General features: G+C 42.0%; 1 non-coding gene and 1 pseudogene across 1 annotated transcript; one reads left to right on the forward strand and one right to left on the reverse strand.

Annotated features, from left to right (window-relative positions):
- Window positions 1-204: 204 nt before the first annotated feature.
- Window positions 205-311, forward strand: Gm25023. The gene has a single exon (XR_003953123.1). It is a non-coding gene; the product is annotated as a U6 spliceosomal RNA (small nuclear RNA).
- Window positions 312-4,440: 4,129 nt separating this feature from the next.
- On the reverse strand, window positions 4,441-26,336 carry LOC100504535 (annotated as a pseudogene).
- Between the last annotated feature and the right edge of the window lie 1,401 nt (window positions 26,337-27,737).

Consider the following 27,737-nt stretch of genomic DNA (forward strand, 5'->3'; position numbering starts at 1 on the left):
AAGGATAGTGAAACTGTGATACATATACACAATGAGAATTTTATGCAGTTATAAAGGAAAACAAACTCATGAAAAATTGTTCATAAATGGGTGGAACTAGAAAAAGTCATGCCCACTGAAGTAGCCCAGACCCAAAAAGACAAATGACACATGTTTAGTGTCATACGTGAATCCTAGCTTCAAATCCTTAGAAATGTGTGATTAGTGCTCACTTCGGCAGCACATATATTAAAATTGTAACCATACAGAGAAGATTAGCATGGACCCTGTGCAAGGATGACATGTAAATTCGTAAAGCGTTCCATATTTTTGAGCTTGTGTCTCTAGCTGCATATGTAGCAGAAGATGGCCTAGCTGGCCATCACGGGGAAGAGAGGCCCCTTGGTCTTGCAAACTTTATATGCCCCAGTACAGGGGAACGCCAGGGCCAAGAAGTGGGAGTGGGTGGGTAGGGGAGAAGGGCGGGGGGAGGGTATAGGGGACTTTTGGGATAGCATTTGAAATGTAAATGAAGAAAATATCTAATAAAAATTAAAAAAAGAAATGTGTGATTAGCTTGGAATATCTATAGGAGCCAGTTGAATGGGACCAATGACACAGCAAGAGATTTTTAAGTGTAATTATTGATCTTATATGGAGATACATAAGGCTTCTTGGCACTATATTGCTATTAAATAAAGAGCCCAGTTTAAGTGTGAGATAGCACCCTTTAAGTTGTTGGCCCAAAGTGATGGTGCCATAAACTCCTTTAAAAAGGGAATATTAGCCGGGCGTGGTGGCGCACACCTTTAATCCCAGCAGTTGGGAGGCAGAGGCGGGCGGATTTATGAGTTCGAGGCCAGCCTGGTCTACAAAGTGAGTTCCAGGACAGCCAGGGCTAAACAGAGAAACCCTGTCTCGAAAAAATAACCAAAAAAAAAAAAAAAAGGGAATATTGCCACTTATCGTAGTGTACTTTCTGTTGCTGTAATAAAACACCATGACCAAAAGCAACTAGGAGAGGAAAGGGTCATTGCAGCTTACAGCTTACAGTCTACCATAAAGGGAAGTCAGGGCAGGAATTCAAGGCAGGAACCTGAAGGCAGGAACTAATGCAGAAGGCACTCAGGGTGATGCTTGCTGGTTTATTCTGCATGGCTCACTTACCTTGCTCAGGTGCAGCACTGCCCATGGTGAGTTAGGCCCTCCCCATACCAATCATCCATTAAGAAACTGTTCCTGCAAACTTGCCTACAAGCCTATTTTTATGGAAGTATTTTCTCAATTGAGACTTCTCCTTCCTCAATAACCCTAGCTTGTATTAAGTTGATTAAAAAAAAAAAAAGAAGAAGAAGAAGAAGAAGGGTGGGGGTACTGATGAGATGGCTCAGCAGTTAAGAGCACTGAGTGCTCTCCTAATGGTCCTGAGTTCAAATCCCAGCAACCACATAGTGGCTCACAACCATCCATAATGAGATCTGATGCCTTCTTCTGGTGTGTCTGAAAACAGCTACAGTGTACTTACATATAATAGTAATAATAAAAATGATGATAATAAAAAGAATGAACACCACTGTCTTAGTTATGGTTTCCATTTCTGTGAAAAGACACCATGACCAAGGCAATTCATATAAAGGAAACATTTAATTAGGGATGGCTTATAGGTTCAGAAGTTTAGTCCATTATCATCATGGTGGGAAGCATAGCAGCATCCAGGTAGATGTGCTGTTGGAGGAGATAAAAGTTCTATATCTTGATCTGAAGGCAGCCAGGAAGAGTGTTTCTTCCACCCTGGGCAGAGCTTCAGCATAGGACCTAAAACCCACCCCTACAGTGGCTCACTTCTTCCAACAGAGCCACACCTACACCAACAAGACCATACCTCCTAATAGTGCCACTTCCCATGGGCCAAGCATATTCAAACCACCATACCCACTGTTCTTGGTTACCCATCAGAACATGTTGGTAAGCTCCTGTTGTTGAACATACCACACATGTGAGTCAGGACATGGAAGAAATCGAATTGGAACTGAAATTGGACGTTTCTTCCATAGTAGCTAGCTTTCATGAGCTGGAAGATGTTAAACAGGCTCCTTGGGGAGAAAAGTCATCAAAAGCCTTACCCAGCTGTGAGCATGCAAGCTACAGTGATGAACAGCCTGGCAAGATGTGTGCATTGGTGCAATAGAGGCAAGAATGGGATAACCAACTGCTTTCTGACCATGTTTAATGCCCACTTCACAAAACAGAATCTACGCCTGGTACTGTAAAGAAAAATCTGTAGCTGAGGAAGATATAAAACCTTGGGAAATATATTCTACTATTGCTTTGCTGAATGGACACAAGATCTAACTGCTTTCTAAATGTTTATCTACACACCCACGAATTATGCAGCTCTCAACCACCATCTGATATATGCTTTTTTTCAGTGGGTAGTGATTGATTCAGGTACTCACAGCTGGTCAGAGTACAGAGAATGAGGCTCAGCCCCTGAATTGGACATCTATGCCACATCCTCTCCCCCACAGGCTTCAGGAAACTTTGCATAATATATAGGACAGAAAGGTCCTAAGATCCAGAGGCTGGGAAGGGCTGCTACAAAACACTATATTCTGGACATGGTAAGGCTATTGCACCCATGAATTCACAGTGAGTGTGTTTTCCTACACAAGGTCAACTCATCAGAATTCTAACATAGATGGAGAAGAGCTCACTAGTCCCACACTTAGCTGAAAAGCTTTGACTGTTGAAAACTTCAGGGATAGGAGCATCCCATTCGTTTGGGAAGTGGTCCCTAGTAGGTTACCCATGCTCCAGTGGGTGACTCTATACTCTACTGTGTTTGACCGCTACTGGATGGACTTGGTAGGTTATGAGAAGAGGACATAAATTTGGGAGGGCCTATGGCATGAGAGGGGATCTGAGAGGAGTTGGAGGGCTAGAAGTAAACATATGAAATTCCCCCAAATAATCAAATATATTTTTAAAGCAAAAGCATGTTCTATGAAACTCTGCCCACCTAGTATGTTTGGAAGTGTTTTAGTTCCCTAGTTATGGGGGAGAGACCACTCCAACACTTAATAGTGTCCAACTATCACCACTGGATCCATTTGAGGCTTTTTACTTGAGCTTGGCTTCATCTGGGTGGGTCTTTTCCTTCTCCAGGTCTGGTCATGGTCCTCTGTGCAGCTGTACAGTGGGAGTTAGAACAGGTAGCAACAGGTGTGGCTTACACGCTACCACAACTTGAGTCTCTTTCTCTCTCAAGCAGTCTCAGATGTTCTCCCCATCTCTATAGATTCCTTTTGTCCTGAAACGTGTCCCATATGAAGGCATAAAACTCCCAAGAGCACTAAAACAGAAATCCAGGCTATTGTCTGGATCCATCACAAAGGTGCCTTTCTATTCTATCTCCTCCACCTCAAACAGGGGTACTCTTCTATTATTGCCCTACTCACTCTAAACAGAGGTGCCCTACTTTTATAGTCCCCTCTAACCAAGCCCACACCCAAAACAGGAGTGTCCCTCTATTGTAGTTCCCTGACACCCAACAGAGGTGCCTTTCTATTCTAGCCCCACTGTGCAAACAAAGGTTCCTTCTATTTGTTTTCCCCTGACCCCAAACAGAGGTGCCCTTCTTTTCTAGTCTCCACACTGCAAACAAAGGTACCCTTCTATTCTAGCCCCCAGTCCGAAGCAGAGGTGGTGGCCTTCTTTTATAGCCTTTCCAGTTGAAAACAGAGGTGTTCTTCTATTGCAATCTCCTGTGTCACTGAAGACTGTACTTAGAGGTTTCAGATACCACACACAGGCCATACCACTCCAGAAACTCTCATCTCTCCACACCAAGGCTCATTTATAAACCTCTCTTAATAGAGCTCTTTCAGTCTCGCACACATATACCATATGACTTCTGGATATAAGACACTATGCTGCTTTCTGGGAACGTTTGAATGGATCAAAATTATTTGGGTCATTGAAAAGTTAACAATGTATCTATCAAGGAGGTTAGAATCTATGCTTCTAGATATTAAACAAATGAGTTCAGAGTGATATCAATAGGGCTTGGTGGTTTCCCAAGAGCCATGTGGCCTAACAGATACTTGTTCATTAAGAAGTGCCTGGTTAGCTGGGCATGGTGGCACAGGCCTTCAATCCCAGCACTTGGGAGGCAGAGGCAGGCGGATTTTGAGTTCGAGGCCATCCTGGTCTACAGAGTGAGTTCCAGGACAGCCAGGGCTACACAGAGAAACCCTGTCTCAAAAAGAAGAAGAAGAAGAAGAAGAAGAAGAAGAAGAAGAAGAAGAAGAAGAAGAAGAAGAAGAAGAAGAAGAAGAAGAAGAAGAAGAAGAAGAGGAGGAGGAGGAGGAGGAGGAGGAGGAGGCGGCGGCGGCCTCTGGTCACCCTACACAGGCCTTCAATCCCAGCACTTGGGAGGCAGAGGCAGGCGGATTTTGAGTTCGAGGCCATCCTGGTCTACAGAGTGAGTTCCAGGACAGCCAGGGCTACACAGAGAAACCCTGTCTCAAAAAGAAGAAGAAGAAGAAGAAGAAGAAGAAGAAGAAGAAGAAGAAGGAGGAGGAGGAGGAGGCGGCGGCGGCGGCCTCTGGTCACCCTAACAAGGTATAACTTTTGTAAGAATTGAAAGTTGTTACCACTATGTGGCTTTATGTTGTAAGGGTTAATATTGCCAACTTGGTAGGATTTAGTTCACCATGAAAATAAACCTCTAAGTATGTTTATGAGAGAATGTTTCGATTAGGTTAATTGAAGACAATAGAGCCACCCAAATGTAGGTAATCCCATCGATTGGATAATCGACTAGGGTTTAAATTGAATTAAAAAAAAAGAAAAAAGAAAAGAAAAAGAACATGGGCTAAGGAGTAGCACTCATCTCTCCCAAGACTGCAAATGAAATGTGGCCCACTGTCTCATGCTGCTTCCTCTTGACTTCCCTGTCATGATGGACTGTACCTGGAAGCTGCACAGCCTAAAGTAAACGGTCCCTTCCTTAAACTGCTTTCTTGGGCATCTTGTCACAACAGCATGAAAAGTAAGAAAATTACGTAGATATATTTTTCATATTTATACTTAAGTAGTTATGGATTTAGTATTTATATTTATGTATAAGACCTTTGTCTTGTAAGACCTACAACCACTTATTCTCCTATTAATAATAATCACCAAAGACACGTGCACTTATTTTTTGAGCAAGGACTCTTTAATGGGTATTAGATTTTGCAAATACATTGGAGAATCTTGCAATGTTGCCTGCATCAGATATAATTGTGCACACTACTTTGCAGTTGGACCTGTGGAGGCAGAACCATCCAGCTCATATTTATTGTTTACTATGACCCCTGCATTGTCTTCAAAACAAACACACACGCCATCTTTTCTTCAAGATGATTCTCTTTGAATTGCCACTGCTGTGTGCAGGGTTTTTTTTTTTCCTTATCTCTTCTGACTTTCTTCACTGTGGCCATCACCAGGTCACCCACACCAGGAGCAGGAAGTCAGCTGTCCCTTGATTCCCTTCGAAGGCATGACATACAAACTTTGGCTCCTATATTTGTCAACATGGTTGATCACAAACCCTACCAAAAGACCTGGAAATCTGGAATTTTACTCAAGAAGATGTGCTAAGTCCTTGCTTAGAGATCTTGAGCACCCTAAAAGTAAAGACATTCCCCTTTTTGCTTTTTGATAGTCCTGGGAATTGAACCCAGGGCCTTAATTAAACACATTAGACAACCACTGTGCTACTTCCTCTCCCACATTTGCTTTTTAGTTCAATTACCCTGTAATTGTTGAATGTCTAGGAAATGCTACGTCACTACACAGGACACATACACATATAACCACTACTTAAAACAATTAATGTCCAAGAAAGCCAGATGTGGTGGCTCACACCTATATTCTCAGTACTCAGGAGGCTACAGCAGAAAAATTTCCATGAGATATTATGGGGGGAAAAACCTATTTTGTTTGTAATCCAAGCCACAGTTCACAAAGATATTTATTCTTCTCTCTATGGCCACTATTGAATCAACTTTCTATTTGCAATAAATAGTTCCAGGAGGATCAGGGCATGTAGCTAAGTGGTGGATCACTGGCTTAGCATATGCAAGATGTTGTATTCATTCCACAGACACAGACACAGACACACACACACACACAGACACACAGACACACAGACACACACACACACACACACACACACACACACACACACTCACCTGCTAAATTCGTATACAAAAGATCTTACAAAATAACACAGAGCTAACTAGTCTTTTCCAGCCATTATCATGAATTATCTCAAGATTATCTCTATGAACTACACCAGGTTTTCTCATGGTACCTAAGGTGACTTCTATCACTGAAGTAAGATCTGACGATTTAATCATTTCCCAGGGGAATCAAACCTAGGGCCCCAAATGCTGAGCTCATACTCCACCACTGAGCTGCAAGCATAACCCCCCAAAAAAGGTTCCGATTAAATAAAACCTTATGAAATCTGCTATGATGAAACTCGGGCCAGACTGTTATTATTTCTCACATAAACAGGAGTTAGAATACACCTATCTTTTTTTTTTTTCAGAGACGTGATTTTTGTAATGGCCAATATGGCTTGTCTGACATCATTACAGCCCTTTGTCTGGTTTTAATCTGTAGTTTGGACACCGGATAGTCTTAAGCTATTTTCTGTCTTTAAAGTGACATGAGCTTGGTTAATGGAAGGAAGAAGATGAACCCCTGAGGCTCCTTAACTAAAAGCATTACTTATAGGGGAAATCAGGCTTCTATTTGGGTTGGAGAAAATCAGCTGAAGAGAGGTGCCGAGCAGCCAGGAAATGGAAAGGAAGCTGAAGAAAGGAAAATGGGGAAAGAATGACTCAAAGCCATCTCCATGGTCTTCCATTCTTCTTCACAATGGGACCCTTTCTTTTCTCCAAGCTCCTTCTCTCATATGCCCGGCCTGAGAGCCGAAAATTGCAGGCAGAAGAGTAGTGGTACCATTAACAGCTAAAGGAGAAAAAAACAAAACTGCCTGTGCCTGCACCAGATTAGCCAGGCGCTATGTCTGTCAGCATAAAACTTGGAAAATAAGGGCATGCATGGTGAAAAAAATAGTTTTACTTAGAAAGTATTGAAAAGGGAGGAGGACCAATTGCAATTTTAAACTTACTGTGAAAGTGTGTTTTAGTTATTCCATGTCCCTGTCTGGATGCATCTCCATCCTCATGCCACGGACCATCCCATTCAGGTATGAGGGTCCCAGGAATGAGGGTCCTTGAAGCTAGGTAGGTAAGGATTCAGTGGTGACAAACAGAAACAAACAAAAAGGCAGTTTGAATCTGAGTGTATTCTGCAGCTCTCAAGCAGGGGATTTAATACATTAAAAAAACAAACATTACATCTCTTAGAAATTATATCCAGTGGAACAATCACAGAGACCAACAAAAATCATTTGGCACAGTCAGGCACAAAAATCATCCAAGCATTACAACTCTGAAACTATGTATTCAGTGAATCACAAACAGAACAGGTAACATCATTATAAATCATCAAAATATAACAATTCTAAAAGGATGTATTCAGTGGGCACTGTCGTCCAAGGCTAGTGGCATATTTCCAGGAGCAGGTTAATAAATCTTTAACAGTCAGTGCTCTTAACCACTGAACTAACTTTCCAGCCCCATGTTCAATTATTATTTAACATCTAGTGCCTGATTTTTTTTATAATCTTCAATGTATAAATTTAAACTATTTTAATTATTTCTAATTAAGGCTTTCTTTACCATGTACCAAAATCCACCTCCAGTGACATACATGTAGCCATATGAAATTTTATTGTTGGGAAAGATTTTATCATAATAGTTTTATAAATGATTTAGAGAGTAAAGTGTTGGTTTCCCTGGGGATAAGGTCATGTTAGTGGCCCCACCTCTAGGGATGGTTTCTTACCCATTATTCTCCCTTAAGATCTTGGCCTAGGCTACCAGGAACATGTAAATAAGAAAAGGAATAAGAGAAAACAAAACAAATAGATTGCCATGAGAACTAAGGCTCAATATTTTTTTCTCCGGCGAAGAGTTCCACAACTGGTTCCAGGGGGCCTCCCCCTTTTGGAGTCAATCGTTTCAGTTTGTGAACTTGTCACACAGATCCTACTGGAGGTGGTGTGGCATCCTCACACAAGGATTTATACCATACTGTTACTATTTCTGTTAAAATCATTGAACAAAATTCATACAGAAGTATTCAACCTTAACTCTCGTGAATAGTTTCCTTGTTGTTTAATTCAACCAGATCTAGGGTTCATTAATTGACTGTCATGTTTTGATATGGGGATCAGGAATTGATCAATAGCTGGTTTAATAAAGGGAACTCATTTCTGGAGAAATGATTTCGTTGCCATGCCAACTATGGATCTTCACTGATGGAGGCTCTGCAGTCCATTACAAAATGGGCCCTGTTAGGCAGAAGGAAATCACCAAGTTCCTTATGAAATGACTTGCCAAAAATGGCTTGAGGAGGGACCAAAGTGAGCTGTGGCTACTTACAAACACTATGTCTTGTGATTGCATGGGAACCATGGCTTCTGTTGAAACCCTGAGAATCTTGCAGTGTAGCTAGATACAGCATGCAGCACTAGTGCATGTGCCTGCGCAGCACTGCTCTCCACTTGTGCATTCCTTAGCATATTAAAGCCATGGAAAAAGAATGAGCAGTTTAATCTATTACAACGTTATGTTTATGAAGTGTAAATGTGAAAAAAATCTGTTTACTCTGTGTCATTATGTACTCGCTTCCTAGGTGTGAGAAAGATTAATAGCAGCTTTATCAAAGAGAGAGCTGGAGCTGCACTGTGGTTACAACATAAAGGGCAAAGGAAGAAGCAGAGAGGTGGGTCGAAGAGAATAATAATCAAAGAACTCTTTGAACTTTTGAAACTCAGAAAACTCCTTTAAAGTTAGGAAGTTATCAGAATATTTGAAAATGTCACTGATTCTAATTTGAGGAATTCCAGTAGCTTTTATTAGAACTGAGACAACTTTACACACAGAAAATTCATTTCTCTACATTGTTGTGAATAATGTGCTTTCATATTTGTTCATCAAATACTTATTTGAACACTCACAATGTGGAGAGAACTCATGAATTCTGCTACATGCACAATATGCTATTTTGAGTTATGCTGCCTTGTGAAGTCAGTCTGTTTCTATTCAACAGTCAACTTCCAGAGTTTCAGACTTGATCCTTCCCTTCTTGGTCTACTAGATTCATGAACTAGTCACGCTAACTGTGGCAGCTTATTCAGGCAGCAGCAGGCTGGTAAAATCTCTCTAAGTTTGGGTCCATCCTTGTCTACATAATACATTCTAAGCCACCCTTACCCTGTCTCAAGGAAAGAAAGAAAGAAAGAAAGAAAGAAAGAAAGAAAGAAAGAAAGAAAGAAAGAAAGAAAGAAAGAGAGACAAAGAGAGAGAGAAACGGAGGGAGGGAGGGAGGGAGGGAGGGAGGGGAGGAAAGAAAGAAAGAAAGAGAGAGAGAGAGAGAGAGAGAGAGAGAGAGAGGAAGGAAGGAAGGAAGGAAGGAAGGAAGGAAGGAAGGAAGGAAGGAAGGAAGAAGGAAAGAAAGAAAGAAAGAAAGAAAGAAAGAAAGAAAGAAAGAAAGAAAGAAAGGGAAGGAAAGAGGATGGAAGGAAAAAGAAAGAGGTCATAATGAGAACCACACTCAAAACAGAACCAGCCCTTCTATGTTGGGTCAGTAAGTATTTTATTGTTGTTATATGAATCAGGGTGGTGTTATGTAACACAGGTCAGCCTCGAAGTCATGATCTTCCTGCTTCCATGTGCCAAATGCTTGGACTGCAGGCACGTGACAATTCATCCAGCTTCAACTAATTTTTGATCAAGTTGCCCAAATGATTCACTGGAGAAAGGATGCTCTTATAAACAAGTGGTGCAGGAAAACGGATGCACCCATTTTTAAGTGAGTCATTGGTTCTTTTACTCTGAATTTAAACGTTGGCTCAAAAGAATACATTATTATGATTTTTGGTTGGTTGGTTGGTCTTGGTTTTGATTTTTTTTTTGAGACAGAGTTTCTCTGTATATCTCTGTCTGTCCTAAAACTTGTTCTGTAGACTAGGCTGGCCTCAAATTCAGAGATCCACCTACCTCTGCCTCCCAAGGGCTGGGATTAATGAACCACCACACCATGCTCATTATTATCCTTTGATACACATAAGCTTAGGGAAATCATTACTAGAGTCAAATTGATATGTTCATCAACACATAGTTACTTTCTTCCTTAGTGTGGGGATTGAATCTGTGCCTTTTTTACATGCTTAGTAAGTACTCTCCCACTGACCCCTATACCAATTCTCCTCACAGAGTCACTTTTGTTTCTTCATAGTAAGAATTCCTGAACTTCAGTTCATGAAAAAGTTTTCAGTACAGAATATAATACTGTTAGCCATAAGGTTATAACTAAATCACGAAATACACATAGCTATGTTGCATTACTTGTTATTATTAATTATAATTAATTATTAATACAATAACATTATACTGAATTTCAGGATTTAAATACAATAATATAATTAAACCATCTTTCTCTTAATTTTATCAGCTCTCTAGACTATTCATTTTGTATGACTCCAACTCTGTACCTTTTGATCTTTAATCCCCCATTTCTCTCCTCTCTCAGCTCCCCATAACCACCATTCTAGTCTCTATTCTGTTAACATGTATCTTATTTCACGTATATAAATATTTTGTGTACCTGTCTATATGTGTACCACATGCATGTCTGGTGAATATCAGAAGAGGGCATCAGATCTTCTGAAAATAGAGTTAAAGATGGTAGTGAACCACCATGTGGGTATTGGTAACTAAATCTGGGTCCTCTGTAAGAACAGAAAGGACTCTTAGCTGCTGAGCCATTTCTCTAGCCCCTACTCTCTATTTCTTAATCATATATGTAATGTATATGTGATGTATAAACAAATTTTAAAAGACATAACGACAAAACAAAGCTGGAAATTCTGTGCAACTCTTCTATAAATTCCTTTCTTCATGAATTGTGCATATGACTGTGTGAGAGGGGTGAGAGGGGTTGGATTGTGTGGAGTGGACATATACGCCACAGCACATGTGTGGAGGCCAGGGGACAACTCTGTGGAGTTAGGTGCTGAGGTGTCTTACCAGTCCTAACCGTGTTTTGTTGTTGTTGTTGTTGTGTTTGTTGTTCTTATTTTGCTTTGTTTTGTTCTTGGTTTATTTTATGTGCATGAGTGTTTTGCTTGCATGTATATAAGCATGGTTCGTGTCTGCCTGGTGCCAAGGGAGGCCAGAAGAAGATGCTGTATCCACTGAAATTGGAGCAAACCAACATGTAGGTGTTGGAAGCTAAGCCCTGGTCCTCTGCATGAGCAGTAAGTGCTTAACTGCTAAGCCATCTCTTCAGCCCCCTATCCTTGCTTTTTGAGACAAGGTTTCTCACTGTCTCAGAGCTCCAAACAGGCTAGGTTGACTGGTTTAGCAGGTCCCAGGGATCTGCCTGGTTTTGTCTCCCCAGTGATGAGATTGCAAGCACATGCCACCATGCCCATCTCTTTTATGTGGATGTAGAAATTAAGCTCAGGTTTTTTGCTTAGACGGAAGCCCTCTACCACTGAATCATCTTCCCAACCCATTGAATAACACATTTTAAGCATTTAAATATCACTATGGTTATCACTATAATACAATATTATACGTTAACCTGTAAAAATTAGCTCAAAAGTGTAGTGATGCATGCTAACATTCAAGAAGGTAATGTATCCCTTCATCAAAGAAGCTTCTCTGACCAGACCACAGAACACCAGCTCCTTAGGGCCATTATAGAAATTCTACCTATTCTACTGCTAAGACTGCAGAACCTAGAGGAGAAGGTGCTACTGCCGCTGTGCTTAGCCAGCATAATTCCTAGTGCATTCTAAATATCCATTCTATTATCTACAGATCAGTGCAGCTCACACCCCTCATCAAAGAAACTTCCTGCAGCAGACAGAAATCCACAGTGGTCAAAATGCAGAGAAGAGCTGGCCCTGGGGAAGGGCCCAGTCCCAATCTACAGTACAACTACTCCACCTAAGGCTCAGGAACATCATGGAAGAGAGGGAGGAAAGACTGTAAGAGTCAGAGGGCAAGGAAGTTTACTGTGAAATTGTGTCTCCTAGTAAAGTCAGGAACCACACCCAAAGAGTCTCATCAAGAAGCCCACAAGGCCTCAAGCCCACACAAAGAACCACGGGCAACTAAAGAAGGCCAAGAATGGGAGAAATTTTCTTCCCTTGGGAGTAGTATCACTCCAATTGATTATCCAATACCAATGACTGGCCCTGAAAACATACAGAAAAGAAACATTGTACAAACTGAGCAGGTTATATTTAGGAATGTGTGTGTGTGTGTGTGTGTGTGTGTGTGTGTGTGTGTGTGTGTGTGAAGTAACAATAAAGACCAAGGAAATGAATTTGAAAGAGAGCAAGAAGGGGTTTATGGGAGCGTTTTGAGGGAGGAAAAAAAGGGAGAGATGCTGTGATTACATTATAATCTCAAAAAATAAAAAGAAGAAAAGGGTAAAGCGGGAGCCAGCCTAGCTGCATAGTAGCTGCACCACTTTGTCTCAAAAATGAAACAAAACAAACAGAAATAGGTAAATGTTCGTAATGGATAATCTCATCAATACAATTCTAAAACCATGGGTGAGAAAAATAGGTAAATTAGAATTCACCAAATTCACGCATACCCATCAAACAATACTCTCAAAAGACAAACCAGGCAACCTATCAAGCAGGGGTAAATATTTGCAAACCGTGTATCTGACAGGATGTTACTGCTCAAAATATAAAAGGAAAACTCCTCACCTAGGATCAATGACATGTGCCAGAAATCTCTACAGGGTTGAGAGACAGGAAAATTACAACTTCAAGGCCTTCCTGGCTACATGGAGACCTTGTCTTAAATAAAAGAAAGGAAGAGAGGAGGAGGGGAAGGAAGGAAGGAAGGAAGGAAGGAAGGAAGGAAGGAAGGAAGGAAGGAAGGAAGAGAATTTCCTCCATTCAACAATGAAAAGAACTCCGTTTAAGAGTGGGCTAAAATACTGGGTATGGATGTGCAAGTCTTTAATCCCAGCACTAGGGAGGCAGAGTCAGGGGATCTCTGTGAGTTTGAGGCCAGTCTAGTGAAGTTCCAGGAAAGTGAGTTCCAAGAAAGCCAAGCAAGGGCTCTGTTACACAGAGAAACCCTGTCTCCATAAAAAAATAAAAATAAAAAAGAATGAGCTAAGTCTATTTCTACAAAGATTTACAAATAGTCAATCAGCACATGAAAAGACACTAAGCAGCATTCCTCCTGTAGAAATGCAAATTACGAACACAGTGAGATACCACTCCATAGCCATTCAGCTGGCTACAATAAGAAAGAATGAGCAAGCAGTGGCAAGGCTAGAATAAAATTGCACCAGTCCAGTACTGCCCACGAAAACATTAAATGGTACAGCAACTATGAAAGGCAAGCAGTTTCTCGAAAGATTAAACCTACAATTATCAACTGGTTTATCATTTCCACTCCTAACTTAGAACCAAAAGAATTGAAAGCAGGAATTCAAACCGATTCACATTATTCCCAACAACCACAAGGTGGACACAACACAAGTATCTACCAATCAGTGGATGAATAAGCAAAGTTTAATGCACACATAGACATACAGAGGAACATCACTTCAGTTTTTTAAAAAAGGAAATTTGATATACACTACAATATGGATGACATTTTTAAATATGAAATTTAAATGTTAACAGAAATGAATTGATTCTATTTATGAGAAATACCCAGAGTAGTCAAGGCTGCTTTGAGAAGAGACAAAGGGGATGAATAGTTAATAAGGACTGAAGGGAGGGGTAGTCTTTAAGAATAGAGCACAGTTTCTGTTTGATATGATGGAAACTGCTCTCTCTCTCTTTCTCTCTCTCCCTCCCTCCCTCCCTCCCTCCCTCCCTCCCTCCCTCCCTCACTCCCTCCCTCCCTCCCTCCCAACCTTCCTCTCTCTTTGGCTCTTTCTCTTTCTCCCTCCTCTCTCTCTCCCCCTTCAAGGCAATAAACCTGTCTATATGTGCATACTTACAAAAAAAAGAAATGATGAAAACATTGGTGGATGGTGGAGTGGTGGCAAATCAATAAGAATGTGTTTCATGATACTAAATTGTACACTTTAAAATGATTATACCAGTAAACATTATATTTTACATCTTTCATAATAGTAAAAACATAAACTAGAGAGATTTCCTGATTTAAAGGAAACCCAACCAGAAATCTACTATCATGTCTTTTCCTAATTAATACCCTCAGGGGAAAAAGTACTTCCCCACTTTCAGTCTAGCGTCCCATGGTGTTATAGCTATCTGCTTCCTTCTCCAAGTCCCCCATTGCTTTGCGCTTGTTGAAGACAGGGGTTGTCTTCTGTTATGATTATAGGCTTTGGCAGCAGTTAGGGCTTCAGAGCCTAAGTCTAAATCTTCTACTTGACTAGCAGGGGGACCTTAAACAAGTGTGACTGTTTTTGCTTGAAAACGAGGCTCCATTTCAAGCGAGATGGTATAGATCACATGGGGGTGAGGAGATGGCTCAGCAGTTAAGAGCATTTGTGTTCTTTCCGAGGACCTAGGTTTGATTCCCAGCTCCTACATAGTGGCTCACAACCATCTGCAACCCCAGTTCCAGGACACCCAACAGGCATGTGCATGATGCACATGCATTCATACATATTAAGTTAAATAAATTCTAAAAATATGTGCATAAGATGATAATATAATTTGCCTAGTAACATAACTATTAAAAACTAGTTTAACTATTTTAATTATGCATATTAAGTGAAGCTAGTATAAAATAGCAAACTCAGTAAACATAGTGACTTGTAGGACAAGTATTCTTATTATTTAAAGATTTTTTTTTAAGTTTTATTCGTGTACATGCATGTGTCCATGTATGCAGTACCTGAGAAATCCAGTAGAGTGTGTCAGATCCCCTGAAATGAAAGTTGCAGCTAGATGCTACCCTGGCATATTGGCACTGAGGAGGCAGAGGCAGGTGGATCTCTGTGAGTTGGAAGCCAGCCTGGTCTACAGAGAGAGTACCAGGACAGCCAGGGCTACACAGAGAAACTCTGTCAAAAACCAAAACCAAAGCCAGGCATGGTGGCGCAGGCCTTTAATCCCAGCACTTGGGAGGCAGAGGCAGGCAGATTTCTGAGTTTGAGGCCAGCCTGGTCTACAAAGTGAGTTCCAGGACAGCCAGGGCTATACAGAGAAACCCTGTCTCAAAAAACAAACAAACAAACAAACAAACAAACAAACAAAAAACACAAAACAAAACAAACAAAAAACCCAAAAACAAGAAATGTAAAAAAAGAGAGAGAGAGAGAGAGACTGCCTATTCATGAGATTCAAGGAACAGAGAACTCAGGTCCTCCACAAAAATAACAAACTTGCTTAACTGCTGAACCATCTCTCCAGCCCTGTGTTACAACTGTTATATTCAACACCTAATACATAAGTGCAAATGTGCTGGTAGGTGGCAGAGAACTTGCATTTACCATACCCTAACTTCCAACCAAAATTTATTATTTCCTTTACTGTCCCCTCGATTACACTGGAAGTTCCCTGGTGACTCAGGTCAGTACCTTATCTCAGCCAATACATGAATCATAGGAGAAACTCAATACATGCCAGCTGAATGAACAAATTAATCCATGAGTTTTATTCTCAAATATTAACTATCCCCCAAAGGCCTCCAGTTTGAACACTTGTTCCCCACCTGGTGGTGCTGTTTTGGGAGGCCATGAAAACTGGAGAATGTGCTGGTCAGGGTCTGAACTAAGGCACCATGGGTGGGTGTTTGAAGGCTAGCCCCTGTTTTTATTCCCCTCTTCTGCGTCATCCTGCTCCACCTGCTATGTGAGGAGCACTGCCCTTGCTCCTGTCACTAAGAATTCTGCCCTGGTGTCCTGATATCTCTGAAATGGTAGGAGAAAATAAATTCATCTTCCTTTTAAGTAGTTCGGTCGGCTAGATTTGGTGGGTTTCATTGTTGCTGGGTTATAGTGATGTAATGAAAAAGTAACTAGCCGCGTTGAGAAATAATGCAACCAGTACTCCAATTCTCTCCACCTTCCCTACACTCTGCTTGGGAAGTCTTGATTGATTTTTAATAAGGAATGGCATTTCCTTCTCCGTGCTTCAGGATTAGTTGCCTTGGATTGGCCTGTTTACTTCTTTGCCTCTCTCCTCCAGGCTGTGAGCTCCTGAAGGCAAGACTATCTTTCACTCATTTCTGTATGCCAGCTATTTAAAGCAGGGCCTGACAGGTAGTCACAGGTGTTCAGTGCATAGTTAATGATGCCTGGAAGAATGGGGGATGGAAGTGGTTTTGAGGAGCTAGAGAGATGGCTCAGCAGTAAAGCGCCCTGACTGCTCTTGCAGAGGTCCTGAGTTCGATTCCCACCACCCACATGGGGGTTCACAACCACCTGGAATGGGATCCAAACCCCTCTTCTGGTGTGTCTAAAAGGAGCTTCAGTATACTTATATATATAAAGTAAATAAATCCTTAAAAAAATAAGGAAGTGGATATGAGGTGTACATTTTGCTTTATGATAGGAGACTATCACAAAGTCCGAGCAATCTTAAGTTAGTGATTTCATGCTGATCCTCACTGATAATTAATTTTGGAGGCAGACTTTCAGTGTATAAGGTACACTGCCCTGGACCTTGAGCTCCCCCACCACGCCTCTCGGCCTCCCAAGCACTGGGATTATAGGTGTGTGCCACAATGCCATGCTTCCGAGTCCTTATTTACATGGTTGGTGGTAAGTCTGTGTTTTTCCTGAGAACAATGCAACAGCATTTTCCATGTTTCCTCTATTTTAAATATGCTTTACGTGATCTTTGACATACAAATCAGTAGGACAGCCCATGCTTCCAAGGTATTATAGTAGGGAAGTAGGAAAGATGCAGGGGTGAGCAATACTCCTGAAGTTAAGAGAAAAACCATCAAAAACGAAAAACCCAAAATTGCAGAGAAATAGGCCACAGTATCACACACCCTGAACGCCAACCATGGAAGAGGGCAGGGCAGGAGGAATGCTGGGTTGTTTTATCTTGCTTTGTTTATATATATATATATATATATATATATATATATATATATATATATATATATATATATATTTGTTTATTTATTTTAAGTATCTGAATGATCTGTCTTCACACTCACACACAGAATTGGGCATCAGATCCCATTACAGATGGTTGTGAGCCACCATGTGGTTGCTGGGAATTGAACTCAGGACCTCTAGAAGAATAGCCGCTGATCTTACCCGCTGAGCCATCTCTCCAGCCTGGAGTACTGAATTTTTAAGGCCACTTTTGGCTACATAGCAAGCTTCAAGCCAGCCAAAGCTGCATATTGAGACCTTTTTGAGATCCAAAAATTAATAATGAATTAATAGTTATAGGTCATCGCAAAACCCTGTCTTGAAAAAAAAAGTTATAAAAATGAGAGATAAAGAGGAAGACAAAAAAATAAGAAATATATGATGTGAGAAAGAGCACTCATGAATATCTACTCCCTACAATCTGAAGGACAGAAATTAATATGTCATCTTTATTTAGAATGCCAGTATTATGAAGCAACCCAGTTCCTCCTCTCTATGCTCTCTACACTAGCCCTTATAAACTGATTGCTTTTTTTTCTTTACTTCACAGTGTGTATTTTCTAGCTGTTTTCAGTGTGGACAGCCAAGGTTAAAAATTCACCATTCCATTGACTTGACTCCATTCTGCACAATCCCCCGTTTTCTGAGGGGGGAGTTCCTTTTAAAATACCATTTTAGGTGGGCGTGGTGGTGCATGACTTTAATCCCAGCACTTCGTAGGCAGAGGCAGTGGATCTCTGAGATCCAGGCCAGCCTGCCCTACAGAGCAAGTTCCAGGACAGCTGGGGATACAGAGAAACCCTGTCTTGAAAAAGCAAAGCAAAACAAAAACTGTATGATTAGGCAGAGGCAGGTGGATTTCTGAGTTCAAGGCCAGCCTGGTCTACAAAGTGAGTTCCAGGACAGCCAGGGCTATACAGAGAAACCCTGTCTCGAAAACAAACAAACAAAAAACCAAAACAAACAAACAAACAAACAAACAAAAGCTACTGAGATGGTTCAATGGATAAAGGCACTTGTTGCTACCTTTAGTGACCTAAGTGTGATTCTCCCAGGACCCACACGGAAAAGGGGAGGAAAAAAAATCCTGAAAGCTGACCTTTGACTTCCACATGCTCTCTCTGTCTCTGTCTCTGTCTCTCTCTTTCTCTCTCTCTCTCTCTCACACACACACATATGCACGCGCAGAGGGAGGGAGGGAGAGATATTAATTTAAAACGTAATTTAAAGATTATCTGGAGCCTATATCTATCCTTGAATGAGTTTTACTATCTTAAAACACTCTTTGCTAAGAAGTCATTCTATTCTGGAATGGTTTTCAGTGATATCACCAATAAATGTACAAAGATTAGCCAGGGAACAGTTTCAACCAACAGCATTACTCATGGGTCACAATCTGTTGCATTTGCTTCCATGAGGCTGTCAACTGTCCCTACAAACAGTACTATGTAGAATCATTTCTTCATGACTAGTCCTTCATCCCATCTATACTTCACTCTGACCTCAGAAAGACTTAGAATTTAGCTCCAGGAACACATCAAATCCTGTTAGAGCTGTGGGCTATAAAGAAACTCAGCTATAGAAAATATTGCTTGGAACCTGGCCATCCATAACACTTACTGCCATTTCAAATGTGTATGTGTGTGTGTGTGTGTGTGTGTCTCTGTGTGTGTGTCTCTGTGTGTGTGTGTGATAGTATTTCTTGTAGTACAAGTTGACCTGGAAGATTACCACTTACTGAAGCTACTGCTTTGAGAGTTAAAGGTATTTCTAGTTAAAAAAAAAGGTTAGATAGGTTGCAGTTTGTGGGGGAAAATGTCAAAGAGAAGACAAGGAGCTAAAACCTTTTGTGGATTTACAAAGAATCTGTACATATGGCAAACCTTTATGTCTCATTATGTAACCAAATCTCATCTTTCTAATTCTCTTTGCATTTCTGAGGAAAAGCAGTTTGAAATTCCTCCACATACACCCAGGTGTGCCCATTCACACTCTTTCACAACTGCTTAAGCCTATTGTCACTATGCTTGGAATTTCCATATTATATTAGATCTCATCTTCGCAAGATCGTTTGGCATCTAAAGCAATCTATTGCCTCAATAATAATACCTTCTTACATCTTGAGTGCTAGGCATGCAGCAGGCTATATTGGGAGGATATAATAAGCAAGACACAATTCCTTCTTTCCTTGAGGAACTCACAAGAAGAGAGCCAAATTGCCTGGGTCTGTTTTGTGTGCAAATAGGGGCACACAGCACCTTCTTGAAGCTGCTAATTAATTCACTTTCAGATGCACAACCAAGCCACCAATAGCAAGGAGTCAACCCAAATCACAGCCTCTTCTCTTCTCTTCTCTTCTCTTCTCTTCTCTTCTCTTCTCTTCTCTTCTCTTCTCTTCTCTTCTCTTCTCTTCTCTTCTCTTCTCTTCTCTCCTCTCCTCTCCTCTCCTCTCCTCTCCTCTCCTCTCCTCTCCTCTCCTCTCCTCTCCTCTCCTCTCCTCTCCTCTCCTCTCCTCTCCTCTCCTCTCTTCTCCTCTCCTTACCTGTCCCCCTCCCCCCTCCCCTCCCCCTCCTTCTCCTTCTTCTTCTTCTTCTTCTTTTTCTTCTCTCTCCCTCCCTCTTTCCCTCCTTCCTTCTTCCTCTCCTTCCATCCTCCCTCCCACTCTTTCTTTCTTTCTTTCTTTCTTTCTTCCTTCCTTCCTTCCTTCCTTCCTTCCTTCATTTATTTATTAACTCATGTATTTACTTTGAATTGTTTCTTGAAAGTGTGTAGTGAGGCCTTAGGGTCTGTCTACCTATTGTATCAGTAGAGCACTTGTCTGTTACATGTTAAGTCCTGGGTTCAAGTAAAAGGAACAAAAATAGGTGGGATTGAACATAGGTAGGCAAAAACCTCGCCCCATGTTTCACTTAACAACTTAAAATTTGAAAGCTGCTCTCTTATAACCACAAAACTTTGTTCAGTGTTGCTGGTTTTGTGTTTATGTTTGGCTTTTGTCTTTGAAACTGGGTCTCACTGCATAGCTCAGTGGGGCCTGGAGCTTGCTCTGTAGCCTATCCTTCTGTCTCAACTTTTTGCATCTTCTTCCAGGCCTAGTCCACAGACAGATTTTTAAGGAAAGCTTTATCTCTGTGTGGTGTACACATAGGTAATCCCAGCACTTGGAAAATGGAGGCAGGAAGATCACCAGTTCAAGCCAGCCTGAGCTACATAGCGTGTTCCAGCCTAGCCATACTACAATTTAGGAAGATTTAGGAAAAAAGAGGGATTGGGAGGAGATATTTTGAACGTTACTCTGGGTACTATATTGGATGTTTCCCTCCTTCCTTCCTTGCTTGCATGGTCTTTCTTTCTTGCTTTTGTTTTTTTGGGTTTTTTTTGTTTTTTGTTTGTTTGTTTGTTTGTTTTTTTGTTTTGTTTTTCCAGACGGGATTTCTCTGTGTAGCTCAGGCTGTCCTGGAACTCACTCTGTAGACCAGGCTGACCTCAAACTCAGAAATATGCCTGCCTCTGCCTCCCAAGTGCTGGGATTAAAGGCGTGCGCCACTAGGCCCTGTATTCTTTTGGATGCCTCTAGATATTTCTTTGTATTAACTCTTCAATCAATATGGTAACTGTACTTGAGATACTGCCTACCAAGAAATTTAATTAACTGTGATGATCATATACAGTCAGGAAGTTCTAGGATTGAGATTTGTGTACACACTGTCTTGCTCTCATGACGATGTCTAACTCATACATTGATGTTAACATGCTATGAATTATCTTTTTTTCTCTCATCCTGTTACTGAGGCAGAACATCCCATATTAGATTTTGAAATTGAAATGCATATTTTCTTAAGGATATATATTATAGATGGTATTTGTGTGAATCTGAGATAAGATAGAAAATAGTCAGGGCATTAAGTTAGAGACAAAAAGCCAAGCCACAAACCAATGACCAATGGAAAAGATGGTACCATGTCTACATTTATCAAAATGAGAGTCATTTCTTCTAAAACTGATACATTATCATAGGTGTCAGTTGTCATAATGAAGATGAAGGGGGCAGGGGCCTGTGGTAATGCACTTAACACAAGTACCGATCCTGCAAGTTTAAAGACATATATTGCCTCCCTAACCCAGACAGAAAAAGCCTGCTAACAACAAAGTGTCATTTCTCTAAAATTATATTCACAGCAATTGAGAATACAACATGGAAAGCCAGGGACACTCAACCCACAGGGCCCAAACCGCATAATTTTACTTGCCAAGCAAAGAAAAAGCCACACTATTTTTAGAGCCATTTACCCTAACTACCCTGTGTCTTTTCTCCAGCAACCCAAAGAAGCAAAGTCCAGTGTAGCTATGCTCCTAAGTCCAGTGACATACTTATCTAAATAATCAAATATTCATTTGAGTAGATTTATGGGTCAAATTACAATCACCTAATGCCAGAACAGTTTGAAATTCTCTGTTCTTTCTTTGTATTTAGGTTCAGAATTTTTGACAGACAGAAAAAAGTAAACCTTATTGAAAATCCAGCTTAAGCTATATTGCTAATCGTGTGAGAATCTTTAAGATCAAAAACCACTGACTCCAGAATTAAAGAAGCTATTATAGAGGCTTGATAAACACTCAAATGGAACAAACCAAAGAAGAATGCTTGAATATTTTATAAATTCATTTCTTGTATGTTAGGAAGTTATCCTTCATCAGGAAAAGATTCCTGAAGTCAAAACCTCTGTTTATGTAGATTGGCATTTGGTGACCCCAGGGACCTACTTCATGAAGTAGGTTTGTGAGTTGGATATGATGCTGCCAAAGTAGTCAGTTGGGAGGGTTGCAAACTGATAGCGATGGAGGACCCTAGAAAGTCCGGGAAGCAGATGTGCCCTCCCTTAGAAAGGATGAAAAGAAAATGATTTTTACCCCCTGATTGTCCACCACTGAACTACTGGAGGAACCAAAAGCATGGAATGTACTAAGGCTAGCCAGAATCATGTAAAAGCAGCAGAGAAGTTTAGAAGAATATGCCCAGGGACTTGGGACAGTTTCCAATATAGGTGTAGTTAAAGTATACATCTACACTTCAACTGTGATTGGTAAAACAAGTTGGGAAAGTAGGTCGATATGCTTTTTTTTTTCTTTTAAGATTTTTTTACATTTTATTTTATGGGAACTGGTGTTTTTCCTGCATGTGTGTCTGTGTGAGGGTGTTGAATTTCCTGAGGCTGGAGTTACAGACAGTTGTGAACTGCCATGTGGGTGCTGGGAATCGAACCCAGGTCCTCTGGAGGGGTAGCCAGTACTATTAACGTCGGAGCTACCTTGCCAGCCCCAAAGGTCAATATTCTAATTTCTCTGTTAGGTTGTATTACCTCGTGATCTGAATTGTTGAAGTAATGAATTGTCAGGTTTTATTGCTTATTCTTCTCTTAGGAAATATGCTGTTTTCAGAAATAATGTAAAACAAAAACCAACAAAAAACAAAAAAACAACAACCCTTCTTCATCTACACCTCCCTATTCCACTCCAGCTATACCCCCAAAATATATCAGTGCTATCAGTCTAGATCCCCATGGATGGAAGACATCATAAGAACTAAACAAAAATGCAGATAGCTTAAGTGACTTATCTAAGGCTGCAGTACCTCTGAACGCTTGGTTAAAAGTGGGAGCTGACTGGCGTTTATGGAAAAGAAAGTATTGAAGGAGATCAGACATTTCCCCAACTCCCATCATGCAAGTATGAGAAAGTGCAGCCCAGCAACTCCTGTCTTCTACTTCTGATTGCTTAACCTACATCTCACACATGCAGGGCTGCTGTTGATAATGTCACCACAAGTAGGTGAGAATACACTAGACAAGAAATGAAGAAGTCGTCAGGCAGTGGTGGTGCATGCCTTTAATCCCAGCACTTGAGAGGCAGAGGCAGAGGCAGGCAGATTTCTGAGTTCGAAGCTAGCCTGGTCTACAGAGTGAGTTCCAGGACAGCCAGGGCTACACAGAGAAACCCTGTCTTGAAAAAGAAAGAAAGGAAGAAAGAAAGAAAGAGAGAGAGAGGGAGGGAGGGAGGGAGGGAGGGAGGGAGGGAGGGAGGGAGGGAGGGAGGGAGGGAGGAAGAAAAAAGGAAGAAAGAGAGAAAGGGAAAGAAAAAGAAAAAGAGAAATGAAGGAATCATTCTATTGGACTGTTCTCCATATTGTCAGGGTCTTTGGCTGCTTTTGTAAATCCTTATTTTTAAAAAAGAAAGACTTACTTATTTTATATATGTGAGTACACTGTTGCTGTCTTCAGACACACCAGAAGTGAGCATCTGATCTCATTTCAGATGGTTGTGAGCCAACATGTGGTTGTTGGGACTTGAACTCAGGACCTCTGGAAGAGCAGTCAGTGCTCTTAACCACTGAGCCATCACTCAGGCCCTTGTAAATCTTTATGATGAGACTACAGAAATTAAAAAAAAAAAAGAAGGGCTGCCTTATTCTAGGGGATGAGAAACTTTAATCTGGTAGGACTGGGTTAACTGTGTTTCCAAGTGGAATAAAATTGTTTTGGGGGGACCTAATAGGCTAAACAAAATGGTATCCGTTCTTATGATGTGAGATAGCATGGAGTGCCATAATCATAAAGCCATATATATTTGTGAGATTGTAACAGTAGCTTCATCCCTTTCTCTGCAAGACTCCACAAACACCGCGGAGGAAGCACTTTGAGCCACTTTGCTTCCTCTCCCAAAGGTTCCTTCATTCATCCTCATAGCTACCAGTAAGTGGCTGCTATTTTGTGCCACTCAACTCCTTTTTATTTCACACAAATCATATGAAAACTCTCAAGATACTCATTATTATTCACCTTCTTTCAAAACTATGGAAGCTGGGGTGTTGACTTCCTGCATCGCTTACCTTAGCTCAGAAAGTCAGTTAGCCACAAGATGTACAGGACCTAAACCTAATTGCTTAGAGGTCAAAGGCCATGCACTGGCCACAGGATTTTTGAGAAGGTCAAAGAATGAATGAGTATAAGCGAGAGGAAAGGGGAGGGGTGGGATCGGAAGTAAGGATGTAGCTCAAGGTAGAGGAAGAGCAGGTGCTTAGAGAGGTATTTGTGATGTGTGATGGGGGTGGGTGGGGTAGACCGGATTTCCTTTAATCTATGTGGCCCAGAGGGATGAGAGTCTATTCAAATTTAGTAGGAACAGGTATGGTTTGTGGTGAGAACAGAGTGACTCACGTCCTTCTAATCCAGTTTGACTACTAGTGTATTTTCCTGCAGAGCCAATTGAGTTTTTGTCCTAAAGACCCTCAGGCCATCTTCTACCAGCATACATGATGTCTTGTTAAGATGACAGCAATGAGTCACTGGATTGTTCCTAGACACCTTGCCCTGAAAGATCAATTGATGGATAACGGGTTCCACAAATGCCTTCCAAAAAGGAAAACAAAACTATACCAGGCCCTCTATTCCTCCGAGTGGAGCTAGGAGCTGCGAAAGGCAGGCAAGTGCAGACTTTCCCTGAAAAGACGGGGCCCCAATGGTGCACTAAGTACACACCTCATTTTTCCAACAAAATTCCAGTGGAGTGACTTTCTGACTACCTACAGAGAACCTGTAGCCGGTCTACTCCGTTAGTACTGGACTGTGCCTTTTGTTTTGAGTCCTCTGTTCTAGAGCAAGGGATGTCGCGGAAGGTGACCTTGAACACCTGATCTTCCTATCTCTATTTCCTAAGTGTTGGAATTAAAGGCGTGAGCCACCACGCTGGGATGGACTCCAGCTTTGTAAAGATGTTAAGTGTGATCCCAGCAACCGCCAAATGCTACCCAGTGTCACCCTGGTGCTCAGGAATGCAAGACTCTTTAAGGAACTGCCAGCCAAGGACCCAGAGGTGATTTGAATTACAAGCTGCCTTGAGCCAGAGTTAACTCTCTCACGTACTGCCTGGCCTCTGAGGCCTCCGGGAGCGCCACAGGCGTGGTGTTTCAAAGGCGGCTCTGGGGAAGTCTGAGAATTTCCCAGAGAAGTATTCCGCCACAAACTACCGGGCTCCAACACCTTAGTCCAAGAAGAATCCCTCCAGTTCTTCCTTAGAGAGTCAGAACCGCAAAGTTTAACAGTGCGCTGTCCTTGACAGTATTGAAAACATTTTAGCCTCGAATTCTGATGTTTGCTAATGAGGAAAAAACGGATTTCATTACTCCCGCCTTAAACGTGAGGACCGCCAGACGTGGACTAGTAGAGCTAGCTATAGGCTAGCTAGCCTTGGCTGTATTTTGAGTTCCAGGCCAAATGACAAAAAATGAAAAGAAAACACAGAGAGATGATATTTTTGCACCCCAGAGTCACTGCTTGAAAGTAGCGCTCTAGACATTACCTCACGAAAAGCAAATGCTGAAGCCAGATTCATTGAAACCCACGTTGTCCACTCAAAGCCTCTTTAATTCTAGGGCGTCTCTTCCAACATCAGAATAGGACGACCAGATAGGAATAGAGACATCAAACCCCGACCCGGTTCGATGGGAGATTATTTTGAACTCTAAAACGCAAGTCATTTCAGGCCAGTGCCTCACTTTCCCCATTGTGGAGACACGGGAGGTTCTTGAGGCGATTTACATTCCGAGCCTGACTATCGATTTAAAATAAATATCTGTATTCTTGTGTTCCTTGCGTTCTCTGTTTACCTGAACATAGTGGAGGAAAGCCAGGTGGGGAGGGGACTGGAAGCAGACATTAATGAGGGACAAGTAGTCGAACATGGACGTTTTGAAAAGTTACAAGCACAAAGGGCCAGAGGGTCAGTCCCGGCATTGGACAAACAGAACTAAGTGAACGCATGGCTTTTTGAGGGCCAGACTTTGAAGATCTAGATTGGGGGCGGGAAAGGGGCGTGCCGGGGGCCCTTCGGGGTCAGATAGTCTTCTGTGCACAGCGCCGTTTATCCCAAGCATGCTAGTCCCAGATCCTGGATTCCAGGGAGGGCAAGGGCCACGGTCCTCCCACTCGCCTTTTGGTCTTGGATGTGGCGGGCAGCGTCAAGGCAGAGAAAGTGAACGACGAAGACACAAGTGACAGAGTAGCAGCGCAGCAGTCAAGAAAGCTCAAGTCCTGCATCAGGGCGCGAGGCACTCCAGGAGCTGTTTAGCGGAGCTCTGGAATCCTCACCTTTTTGCCTTGCTCTGGCAGGCAGAGTAAAGAGACCACACTAAAGACATGGTTTCACCGGGAGCGAAAGAAGCTATTAGTGTCTGGTGATCTCCAGCCATGCAGTTTCACAACTACTCAGCAGTCTCAGCCACACGCGAGAGAACGAGTCGAGCGGGAGCGCCGCATCTGCTGCTCTCCATTAAATAGCCAGCCGCTAGCTCCCAGGGCCTAACCTAAGATCGGCTTCAGCTTCTACGAAGGAACTTGGATCACCGAAAATTTTTAATGATTCTTAAGCATTTAACACCCTCGGTTTTGGAAGAGACGATCTGAAAACAAAGATCTGTGCCTCCAGAGTGGGAAGAGGGGCACCGACCGCTCTTTGTAAGTTAAAGCCCGAGGGAGGCAGGCAAGGAGATGATAAGCTCCTAGACCTTACCTTCCCACCCTTGCTGCTCCGGAGAGACCACTCCTGGTCTTCTAGGTATCATAAGCTCAGGAACTGGAGGATGAAGAGGGGGACGTGGGCTGAGTCTACTCCACCAAGAAGTTCTTCGTCTCCCATTCCGGCTGTGTGTAACTTTCTACGTGAGCTGGACTCTGGAGACACAGGAGAAAAAGGTGTTTAGAAAACAGGCCCGAATGAAGTTTTTAGAAGAAGCCTGGAACGGGGACTAGAGAGAAAAACAGGAAGGAGTCTATTCAGTTGCCCACAAACATAGGGCAAGTTTGTATCTATGGCAGCAGAACAAGCACTATACTAACGCACTAGGAGGGCCCCTTAGTTTACCAAAACTGACCTCAAAGGAAGTAAAGACTGATCCGACCTGCGGAAGTCATCTCAACACTGCACAGCTAAGACTAAATGGTGGCACTTGGTTTCCTATTTGAATGATAAGGTCTCTCTTTTCAAAAGTAGGCTGCACGCAACCCTGTACTTCACACCCCTGTACTTCCCACACCCACCGACTCCCAATGAGGAGCTAGACCGAAAGACCAAGAGCCACTTCATTTGTCCAGGCAGTAGTAAGTCCTATGAGTCTGCTGACCTCCAGCCTTCATTGTCAAACTCTCCTGCAGATTTGGGGGGAGAGCCACTCAGGCAGCATGGGGCATAAGCAGGCTCTGTAAACGAAGAGAGTACAACTCCCTCCCAAAACATCCTAATGGCAGTCATTCGGATTTCTAGACTTCCCCTGGGCTTTCTGGCATCCTCAAAAGGATAGGTAGACTTACGTTCTGTCACTCACAAATAGTGATGGCAAAATCCCAGTTCCTGTCAGTTTACTAACCCAAGGCAGAAGAAATCCCTTCCTGCCTATCTATTAACAATGTATAGGATCCTGATGCTCAGTTCTGCTTGCTCTG

This window comes from Mus musculus, chromosome X (assembly GCF_000001635.26).
Source record: "Mus musculus strain C57BL/6J chromosome X, GRCm38.p6 C57BL/6J".
In the NCBI taxonomy this organism is placed as follows: domain Eukaryota; kingdom Metazoa; phylum Chordata; class Mammalia; order Rodentia; family Muridae; genus Mus; species Mus musculus.